Here is a 7500-nt window from a genome sequence, read left to right on the forward strand (position 1 = left end):
AGTAGTTAGAAGTAGAAAAGTTCTAACAGAAACCAGAAAGTTTATCTACAGCAACACCACACTGGATACGCCCAATCTCATCTGATCTTGCTAGCTAAGCAGTGTTGGGCCTGGTTAGTACTTGGATGGGAGACCACCTGGGAATACAAGGTGCTGTAGATATTTTTATACTGCCAACACCGTTCTGTTGATGCATTCCATTTTCAAATGTATTCATTTATGAACCAGTAGTTAGAAGTAGAAAAGTTCAAACAAAAACCCCAAAGCTAATCTACAGCCACACCACACTGGATACGCCCAATCTCATCTGATCTTGGAAGCTAAGCAGTGTTGGGCCTGGTTAGTACTTGGATGGGAGACCACCTGGGAATACAAGGTGCTGTAGATATTTTTATACTGCCAACACCGTTCTGTTGATGCATTCCATTTTAAAACGTATTCATTTATGAACCAGTAGTTAGAAGTAGAAAAGTTCTAACAGAAACCAGAAAGTTCATCTACAGCAACACCACACTGGATACGCCCAATCTCATCTGATCTTGTTAGCTAAGCAGTGTTGGGCCTGGTTAGTACTTGGATGGGAGACCACCTGGGAATACAAGGTGCTGTAGATATTTTTATACTGCCAACACCGTTCTGTTGATGCATTCCATTTTCAAATGTATTCATTTATGAACCAGTAGTTAGAAGTAGAAAAGTTCAAACAGAAACCACAAAGCTAATCTACAGCCACACCACACTGAATACGCCCAATCTCATCTGATCTTGGAAGCTAAGCAGTGTTGGGCCTGGTTAGTACTTGGATGGGAGACCACCTGGGAATACAAGGTGCTGTAGATATTTTTATACTGCCAACACCGTTCTGTTGATGCATTCCATTTTAAAACGTATTCATTTATGAACCAGTAGTTAGAAGTAGAAAAGTTCTAACAGAAACCAGAAAGTTCATCTACAGCAACACCACACTGGATACGCCCAATCTCATCTGATCTTGTTAGCTAAGCAGTGTTGGGCTTGGTTAGTACTTGGATGGGAGACCACCTGGGAATACAAGGTGCTGTAGATATTTTTATACTGCCAACACCGTTCTGTTGATGCATTCCATTTTCAAACGTATTCATTTATGAACCAGTAGTTAGAAGTAGAAAAGTTCTAACAGAAACCATAAAGCTCATCTACAGCCACACCACACTGAATACGCCCAATCTCATCTGATCTTGGAAGCTAAGCAGTGTTGGGCCTGGTTAGTACTTGGATGGGAGACCACCTGGGAATACGAGGTGCTGTAGATATTTTTTATACTACCAACACCATTCTGTTGATGCATTCCATTTTAAAACGTATTCATTTATGAACCAGTAGTTAGAAGTAGAAAAGTTCTAACAGAAACCAGAAAGTTCATCTACAGCAACACCACACTGGATACGCCCAATCTCATCTGATCTTGTTTGCTAAGCAGTGTTGGGCCTGGTTAGTACTTGGATGGGAGACCACCTGGGCATACAAGGTGCTGTAGATATTTTTATACTGCCAACACCGTTCTGTTGATGCATTCCATTTTCAAATGTATTCATTTATGAACCAGTAGTTAGAAGTAGAAAAGTTCAAACAGAAACCACAAAGCTAATCTACAGCCACACCACACTGGATACGCCCAATCTCATCTGATCTTGGAAGCTAAGCAGTGTTGGGCCTGGTTAGTACTTGGATGGGAGACCACCTGGGAATACAAGGTGCTGTAGATATTTTTATACTGCCAACACCGTTCTGTTGATGCATTCCATTTTCAAACGTATTCATTTATGAACCAGTAGTTAGAAGTAGAAAAGTTCAAACAAAAACCACAAAGCTAATCTACAGCTACACCACACTGGATACGCCCAATCTCATCTGATCTTGGAAGCTAAGCAGTGTTGGGCCTGGTTAGTACTTGGATGGGAGACCACCTGGGAATACAAGGTGCTGTAGATATTTTTATACTGCCAACACCGTTCTGTTGATGCATTCCATTTTCAAACGTATTCATTTATGAACCAGTAGTTAGAAGTAGAAAAGTTCTAACAGAAACCAGAAAGTTCATCTACAGCAACACCACACTGGATACGCCCAATCTCATCTGATCTTGGAAGCTAAGCAGTGTTGGGCCTGGTTAGTACTTGGATGGGAGACCACCTGGGAATACAAGGTGCTGTAGATATTTTTATACTGCCAACACCGTTCTGTTGATGCATTCCATTTTCAAATGTATTCATTTATGAACCAGTAGTTAGAAGTAGAAAAGTTCAAACAGAAACCACAAAGCTAATCTACAGCCACACCACACTGAATACGCCCAATCTCATCTGATCTTGTTAGCTAAGCAGTGTTGGGCCTGGTTAGTACTTGGATGGGAGACCACCTGGGAATACAAGGTGCTGTAGATATTTTTATACTGCCAACACCGTTCTGTTGATGCATTCCATTTTCAAACGTATTCATTTATGAACCAGTAGTTAGAAGTAGAAAAGTTCTAACAGAAACCATAAAGCTCATCTACAGCCACACCACACTGAATACGCCCAATCTCATCTGATCTTGGAAGCTAAGCAGTGTTGGGCCTGGTTAGTACTTGGATGGGAGACCACCTGGGAATACGAGGTGCTGTAGATATTTTTATACTACCAACACCATTCTGTTGATGCATTCCATTTTAAAACGTATTCATTTATGAACCAGTAGTTAGAAGTAGAAAAGTTCTAACAGAAACCAGAAAGTTCATCTACAGCAACACCACACTGGATACGCCCAATGTCATCTGATATTGGAAGTTAAGCAGTGTTGGGCCTGGTTAGTACTTGGATGGGAGACCACCTGGGAATACGAGGTGCTGTAGATATTTTTATACTACCAACACCATTCTGTTGATGCATTCCATTTTAAAACGTATTCATTTATGAACCAGTAGTTAGAAGTAGAAAAGTTCTAACAGAAACCAGAAAGTTCATCTACAGCAACACCACACTGGATACGCCCAATCTCATCTGATCTTGTTAGCTAAGCAGTGTTGGGCCTGGTTAGTACTTGGATGGGAGACCACCTGGGAATACAAGGTGCTGTAGATATTTTTATACTGCCAACACCGTTCTGTTGATGCATTCCATTTTAAAACGTATTCATTTATGAACCAGTAGTTAGAAGTAGAAAAGTTCTAACAGAAACCAGAAAGTTCATCTACAGCAACACCACACTGGATACGCCCAATCTCATCTGATCTTGGAAGCTAAGCAGTGTTGGGCCTGGTTAGTACTTGGATGGGAGACCACCTGGGAATACAAGGTGCTGTAGATATTTTTATACTGCCAACACCGTTCTGTTGATGCATTCCATTTTCAAACGTATTCATTTATGAACCGGTAGTTAGAAGTAGAAAAGTTATAACAGAAACCATAAAGCTCATCTACAGCCACACCACACTGAATACGCCCAATCTCATCTGATCTTGGAAGCTAAGCAGTGTTGGACCTGGTTAGTACTTGGATGGGAGACCACCTGGGAATACGAGGTGCTGTAGATATTTTTATACTACCAACACCATTCTGTTGATGCATTCCATTTTAAAACGTATTCATTTATGAACCAGTAGTTAGAAGTAGAAAAGTTCTAACAGAAACCAGAAAGTTCATCTACAGCAACACCACACTGGATACGCCCAATCTCATCTGATCTTGTTAGCTAAGCAGTGTTGGGCCTGGTTAGTACTTGGATGGGAGACCACCTGGGAATACGAGGTGCTGTAGATATTTTTATACTACCAACACCATTCTGTTGATGCATTCCATTTTAAAACGTATTCATTTATGAACCAGTAGTTAGAAGTAGAAAAGTTCTAACAGAAACCAGAAAGTTCATCTACAGCAACACCACACTGGATACGCCCAATCTCATCTGATCTTGTTAGCTAAGCAGTGTTGGGCCTGGTTAGTACTTGGATGGGAGACCACCTGGGAATACAAGGTGCTGTAGATATTTTTATACTGCCAACACCGTTCTGTTGATGCATTCCATTTTCAAATGTATTCATTTATGAACCAGTAGTTAGAAGTAGAAAAGTTCAAACAGAAACCACAAAGCTAATCTACAGCCACACCACACTGAATACGCCCAATCTCATCTGATCTTGGAAGCTAAGCAGTGTTGGGCCTGGTTAGTACTTGGATGGGAGACCACCTGGGAATACAAGGTGCTGTAGATATTTTTATACTGCCAACACTGTTCTGTTGATGCATTCCATTTTAAAACGTATTCATTTATGAACCAGTAGTTAGAAGTAGAAAAGTTCTAACAGAAACCAGAAAGTTCATCTACAGCAAAACCACACTGGATACGCCCAATCTCATCTGATCTTGGAAGCTAAGCAGTGTTGGGCCTGGTTAGTACTTGGATGGGAGACCACCTGGGAATACAAGGTGCTGTAGATATTTTTATACTGCCAACACCGTTCTGTTGATGCATTCCATTTTCAAACGTATTCATTTATGAACCAGTAGTTAGAAGTAGAAAAGTTCAAACAAAAACCACAAAGCTAATCTACAGCCACACCACACTGGATACGCCCAATCTCATCTGATCTTGGAAGCTAAGCAGTGTTGGGCCTGGTTAGTACTTGGATGGGAGACCACCTGGGAGTACAAGGTGCTGTAGATATTTTTATACTGCCAACACCGTTCTGTTGATGCATTCCATTTTAAAACGTATTCATTTATGAACCAGTAGTTAGAAGTAGAAAAGTTCTAACAGAAACCATAAAGCTCATCTACAGCCACACCACACTGAATACGCCCAATCTCATCTGATCTTGGAAGCTAAGCAGTGTTGGGCCTGGTTAGTACTTGGATGGGAGACCACCTGGGAATACGAGGTGCTGTAGATATTTTTATACTACCAACACCATTCTGTTGATGCATTCCATTTTAAAACGTATTCATTTATGAACCAGTAGTTAGAAGTAGAAAAGTTCTAACAGAAACCAGAAAGTTCATCTACAGCAACACCACACTGGATACGCCCAATCTCATCTGATCTTGTTAGCTAAGCAGTGTTGGGCCTAGTTAGTACTTGGATGGGAGACCACCTGGGAATACAAGGTGCTGTAGATATTTTTATACTGCCAACACCGTTCTGTTGATGCATTCCATTTTCAAATGTATTCATTTATGAACCAGTAGTTAGAAGTAGAAAAGTTCAAACAGAAACCACAAAGCTAATCTACAGCCACACCACACTGAATACGCCCAATCTCATCTGATCTTGGAAGCTAAGCAGTGTTGGGCCTGGTTAGTACTTGGATGGGAGACCACCTGGGAATACGAGGTGCTGTAGATATTTTTATACTACCAACACCATTCTGTTGATGCATTCCATTTTAAAACGTATTCATTTATGAACCAGTAGTTAGAAGTAGAAAAGTTCTAACAGAAACCAGAAAGTTTATCTACAGCAACACCACACTGGATACGCCCAATCTCATCTGATCTTGCTAGCTAAGCAGTGTTGGGCCTGGTTAGTACTTGGATGGGAGACCACCTGGGAATACAAGGTGCTGTAGATATTTTTATACTGCCAACACCGTTCTGTTGATGCATTCCATTTTCAAATGTATTCATTTATGAACCAGTAGTTAGAAGTAGAAAAGTTCAAACAAAAACCCCAAAGCTAATCTACAGCCACACCACACTGGATACGCCCAATCTCATCTGATCTTGGAAGCTAAGCAGTGTTGGGCCTGGTTAGTACTTGGATGGGAGACCACCTGGGAATACAAGGTGCTGTAGATATTTTTATACTGCCAACACCGTTCTGTTGATGCATTCCATTTTAAAACGTATTCATTTATGAACCAGTAGTTAGAAGTAGAAAAGTTCTAACAGAAACCAGAAAGTTCATCTACAGCAACACCACACTGGATACGCCCAATCTCATCTGATCTTGTTAGCTAAGCAGTGTTGGGCCTGGTTAGTACTTGGATGGGAGACCACCTGGGAATACAAGGTGCTGTAGATATTTTTATACTGCCAACACCGTTCTGTTGATGCATTCCATTTTCAAATGTATTCATTTATGAACCAGTAGTTAGAAGTAGAAAAGTTCAAACAGAAACCACAAAGCTAATCTACAGCCACACCACACTGAATACGCCCAATCTCATCTGATCTTGGAAGCTAAGCAGTGTTGGGCCTGGTTAGTACTTGGATGGGAGACCACCTGGGAATACAAGGTGCTGTAGATATTTTTATACTGCCAACACCGTTCTGTTGATGCATTCCATTTTAAAACGTATTCATTTATGAACCAGTAGTTAGAAGTAGAAAAGTTCTAACAGAAACCAGAAAGTTCATCTACAGCAACACCACACTGGATACGCCCAATCTCATCTGATCTTGTTAGCTAAGCAGTGTTGGGCTTGGTTAGTACTTGGATGGGAGACCACCTGGGAATACAAGGTGCTGTAGATATTTTTATACTGCCAACACCGTTCTGTTGATGCATTCCATTTTCAAACGTATTCATTTATGAACCAGTAGTTAGAAGTAGAAAAGTTCTAACAGAAACCATAAAGCTCATCTACAGCCACACCACACTGAATACGCCCAATCTCATCTGATCTTGGAAGCTAAGCAGTGTTGGGCCTGGTTAGTACTTGGATGGGAGACCACCTGGGAATACGAGGTGCTGTAGATATTTTTTATACTACCAACACCATTCTGTTGATGCATTCCATTTTAAAACGTATTCATTTATGAACCAGTAGTTAGAAGTAGAAAAGTTCTAACAGAAACCAGAAAGTTCATCTACAGCAACACCACACTGGATACGCCCAATCTCATCTGATCTTGTTTGCTAAGCAGTGTTGGGCCTGGTTAGTACTTGGATGGGAGACCACCTGGGCATACAAGGTGCTGTAGATATTTTTATACTGCCAACACCGTTCTGTTGATGCATTCCATTTTCAAATGTATTCATTTATGAACCAGTAGTTAGAAGTAGAAAAGTTCAAACAGAAACCACAAAGCTAATCTACAGCCACACCACACTGGATACGCCCAATCTCATCTGATCTTGGAAGCTAAGCAGTGTTGGGCCTGGTTAGTACTTGGATGGGAGACCACCTGGGAATACAAGGTGCTGTAGATATTTTTATACTGCCAACACCGTTCTGTTGATGCATTCCATTTTCAAACGTATTCATTTATGAACCAGTAGTTAGAAGTAGAAAAGTTCAAACAAAAACCACAAAGCTAATCTACAGCTACACCACACTGGATACGCCCAATCTCATCTGATCTTGGAAGCTAAGCAGTGTTGGGCCTGGTTAGTACTTGGATGGGAGACCACCTGGGAATACAAGGTGCTGTAGATATTTTTATACTGCCAACACCGTTCTGTTGATGCATTCCATTTTCAAACGTATTCATTTATGAACCAGTAGTTAGAAGTAGAAAAGTTCTAACAGAAACCATAAAG

The 7500-nt window shown here is 40.9% G+C and overlaps 25 non-coding genes and 8 pseudogenes across 25 annotated transcripts; all 33 read left to right on the forward strand.

Annotated features, from left to right (window-relative positions):
• The first annotated feature begins 43 nt into the window (after positions 1 to 43).
• LOC134887392 (5S ribosomal RNA) lies at positions 44 to 162 on the forward strand (annotated as a pseudogene).
• A 107-nt stretch (positions 163 to 269) lies between these two features.
• On the forward strand, positions 270 to 388 carry LOC135063165 (5S ribosomal RNA). Its single transcript, XR_010249502.1, has one exon. It is a non-coding gene; the product is annotated as a 5S ribosomal RNA (ribosomal RNA).
• Positions 389 to 495: 107 nt separating this feature from the next.
• On the forward strand, positions 496 to 614 carry LOC134886744 (5S ribosomal RNA). Its single transcript, XR_010170820.1, has one exon. It is a non-coding gene; the product is annotated as a 5S ribosomal RNA (ribosomal RNA).
• Positions 615 to 721: 107 nt separating this feature from the next.
• On the forward strand, positions 722 to 840 carry LOC135060213 (5S ribosomal RNA). Its single transcript, XR_010246606.1, has one exon. It is a non-coding gene; the product is annotated as a 5S ribosomal RNA (ribosomal RNA).
• Positions 841 to 947: 107 nt separating this feature from the next.
• LOC134889165 (5S ribosomal RNA) lies at positions 948 to 1066 on the forward strand (annotated as a pseudogene).
• A 107-nt stretch (positions 1067 to 1173) lies between these two features.
• LOC134898673 (5S ribosomal RNA) lies at positions 1174 to 1292 on the forward strand. Its single transcript, XR_010172364.1, has one exon. It is a non-coding gene; the product is annotated as a 5S ribosomal RNA (ribosomal RNA).
• A 108-nt stretch (positions 1293 to 1400) lies between these two features.
• LOC134894398 (5S ribosomal RNA) lies at positions 1401 to 1519 on the forward strand (annotated as a pseudogene).
• A 107-nt stretch (positions 1520 to 1626) lies between these two features.
• Positions 1627 to 1745, forward strand: LOC135063176 (5S ribosomal RNA). The gene has a single exon (XR_010249513.1). It is a non-coding gene; the product is annotated as a 5S ribosomal RNA (ribosomal RNA).
• Positions 1746 to 1852: 107 nt separating this feature from the next.
• LOC135058393 (5S ribosomal RNA) lies at positions 1853 to 1971 on the forward strand. The gene has a single exon (XR_010244822.1). It is a non-coding gene; the product is annotated as a 5S ribosomal RNA (ribosomal RNA).
• Positions 1972 to 2078: 107 nt separating this feature from the next.
• On the forward strand, positions 2079 to 2197 carry LOC135059642 (5S ribosomal RNA). Its single transcript, XR_010246039.1, has one exon. It is a non-coding gene; the product is annotated as a 5S ribosomal RNA (ribosomal RNA).
• Positions 2198 to 2304: 107 nt separating this feature from the next.
• On the forward strand, positions 2305 to 2423 carry LOC135069624 (5S ribosomal RNA). Its single transcript, XR_010255802.1, has one exon. It is a non-coding gene; the product is annotated as a 5S ribosomal RNA (ribosomal RNA).
• Positions 2424 to 2530: 107 nt separating this feature from the next.
• LOC134898769 (5S ribosomal RNA) lies at positions 2531 to 2649 on the forward strand. The gene has a single exon (XR_010172459.1). It is a non-coding gene; the product is annotated as a 5S ribosomal RNA (ribosomal RNA).
• A 107-nt stretch (positions 2650 to 2756) lies between these two features.
• Positions 2757 to 2875, forward strand: LOC134890224 (5S ribosomal RNA; annotated as a pseudogene).
• A 107-nt stretch (positions 2876 to 2982) lies between these two features.
• Positions 2983 to 3101, forward strand: LOC134886745 (5S ribosomal RNA). The gene has a single exon (XR_010170821.1). It is a non-coding gene; the product is annotated as a 5S ribosomal RNA (ribosomal RNA).
• A 107-nt stretch (positions 3102 to 3208) lies between these two features.
• LOC135059643 (5S ribosomal RNA) lies at positions 3209 to 3327 on the forward strand. Its single transcript, XR_010246040.1, has one exon. It is a non-coding gene; the product is annotated as a 5S ribosomal RNA (ribosomal RNA).
• Positions 3328 to 3434: 107 nt separating this feature from the next.
• On the forward strand, positions 3435 to 3553 carry LOC134901661 (5S ribosomal RNA). Its single transcript, XR_010175147.1, has one exon. It is a non-coding gene; the product is annotated as a 5S ribosomal RNA (ribosomal RNA).
• Positions 3554 to 3660: 107 nt separating this feature from the next.
• Positions 3661 to 3779, forward strand: LOC134885179 (5S ribosomal RNA). The gene has a single exon (XR_010169301.1). It is a non-coding gene; the product is annotated as a 5S ribosomal RNA (ribosomal RNA).
• Positions 3780 to 3886: 107 nt separating this feature from the next.
• On the forward strand, positions 3887 to 4005 carry LOC134886746 (5S ribosomal RNA). Its single transcript, XR_010170822.1, has one exon. It is a non-coding gene; the product is annotated as a 5S ribosomal RNA (ribosomal RNA).
• Positions 4006 to 4112: 107 nt separating this feature from the next.
• On the forward strand, positions 4113 to 4231 carry LOC135060225 (5S ribosomal RNA). The gene has a single exon (XR_010246617.1). It is a non-coding gene; the product is annotated as a 5S ribosomal RNA (ribosomal RNA).
• Positions 4232 to 4338: 107 nt separating this feature from the next.
• Positions 4339 to 4457, forward strand: LOC135060317 (5S ribosomal RNA). The gene has a single exon (XR_010246708.1). It is a non-coding gene; the product is annotated as a 5S ribosomal RNA (ribosomal RNA).
• A 107-nt stretch (positions 4458 to 4564) lies between these two features.
• Positions 4565 to 4683, forward strand: LOC134901762 (5S ribosomal RNA). The gene has a single exon (XR_010175243.1). It is a non-coding gene; the product is annotated as a 5S ribosomal RNA (ribosomal RNA).
• Positions 4684 to 4790: 107 nt separating this feature from the next.
• Positions 4791 to 4909, forward strand: LOC134898886 (5S ribosomal RNA). The gene has a single exon (XR_010172574.1). It is a non-coding gene; the product is annotated as a 5S ribosomal RNA (ribosomal RNA).
• A 107-nt stretch (positions 4910 to 5016) lies between these two features.
• On the forward strand, positions 5017 to 5135 carry LOC134887081 (5S ribosomal RNA; annotated as a pseudogene).
• A 107-nt stretch (positions 5136 to 5242) lies between these two features.
• Positions 5243 to 5361, forward strand: LOC134899001 (5S ribosomal RNA). Its single transcript, XR_010172689.1, has one exon. It is a non-coding gene; the product is annotated as a 5S ribosomal RNA (ribosomal RNA).
• A 107-nt stretch (positions 5362 to 5468) lies between these two features.
• Positions 5469 to 5587, forward strand: LOC134887393 (5S ribosomal RNA; annotated as a pseudogene).
• Positions 5588 to 5694: 107 nt separating this feature from the next.
• On the forward strand, positions 5695 to 5813 carry LOC135063187 (5S ribosomal RNA). Its single transcript, XR_010249524.1, has one exon. It is a non-coding gene; the product is annotated as a 5S ribosomal RNA (ribosomal RNA).
• Positions 5814 to 5920: 107 nt separating this feature from the next.
• Positions 5921 to 6039, forward strand: LOC134886747 (5S ribosomal RNA). Its single transcript, XR_010170823.1, has one exon. It is a non-coding gene; the product is annotated as a 5S ribosomal RNA (ribosomal RNA).
• A 107-nt stretch (positions 6040 to 6146) lies between these two features.
• On the forward strand, positions 6147 to 6265 carry LOC135060236 (5S ribosomal RNA). The gene has a single exon (XR_010246628.1). It is a non-coding gene; the product is annotated as a 5S ribosomal RNA (ribosomal RNA).
• A 107-nt stretch (positions 6266 to 6372) lies between these two features.
• Positions 6373 to 6491, forward strand: LOC134889166 (5S ribosomal RNA; annotated as a pseudogene).
• A 107-nt stretch (positions 6492 to 6598) lies between these two features.
• On the forward strand, positions 6599 to 6717 carry LOC134899117 (5S ribosomal RNA). Its single transcript, XR_010172800.1, has one exon. It is a non-coding gene; the product is annotated as a 5S ribosomal RNA (ribosomal RNA).
• A 108-nt stretch (positions 6718 to 6825) lies between these two features.
• LOC134894399 (5S ribosomal RNA) lies at positions 6826 to 6944 on the forward strand (annotated as a pseudogene).
• A 107-nt stretch (positions 6945 to 7051) lies between these two features.
• On the forward strand, positions 7052 to 7170 carry LOC135063200 (5S ribosomal RNA). The gene has a single exon (XR_010249536.1). It is a non-coding gene; the product is annotated as a 5S ribosomal RNA (ribosomal RNA).
• A 107-nt stretch (positions 7171 to 7277) lies between these two features.
• LOC135058394 (5S ribosomal RNA) lies at positions 7278 to 7396 on the forward strand. Its single transcript, XR_010244823.1, has one exon. It is a non-coding gene; the product is annotated as a 5S ribosomal RNA (ribosomal RNA).
• The last annotated feature ends 104 nt before the right edge of the window (positions 7397 to 7500 follow it).

Source organism: Pseudophryne corroboree, chromosome 3 (assembly GCF_028390025.1).
Source record: "Pseudophryne corroboree isolate aPseCor3 chromosome 3, aPseCor3.hap2, whole genome shotgun sequence".
Taxonomy (NCBI): Eukaryota; Metazoa; Chordata; class Amphibia; order Anura; family Myobatrachidae; genus Pseudophryne; species Pseudophryne corroboree.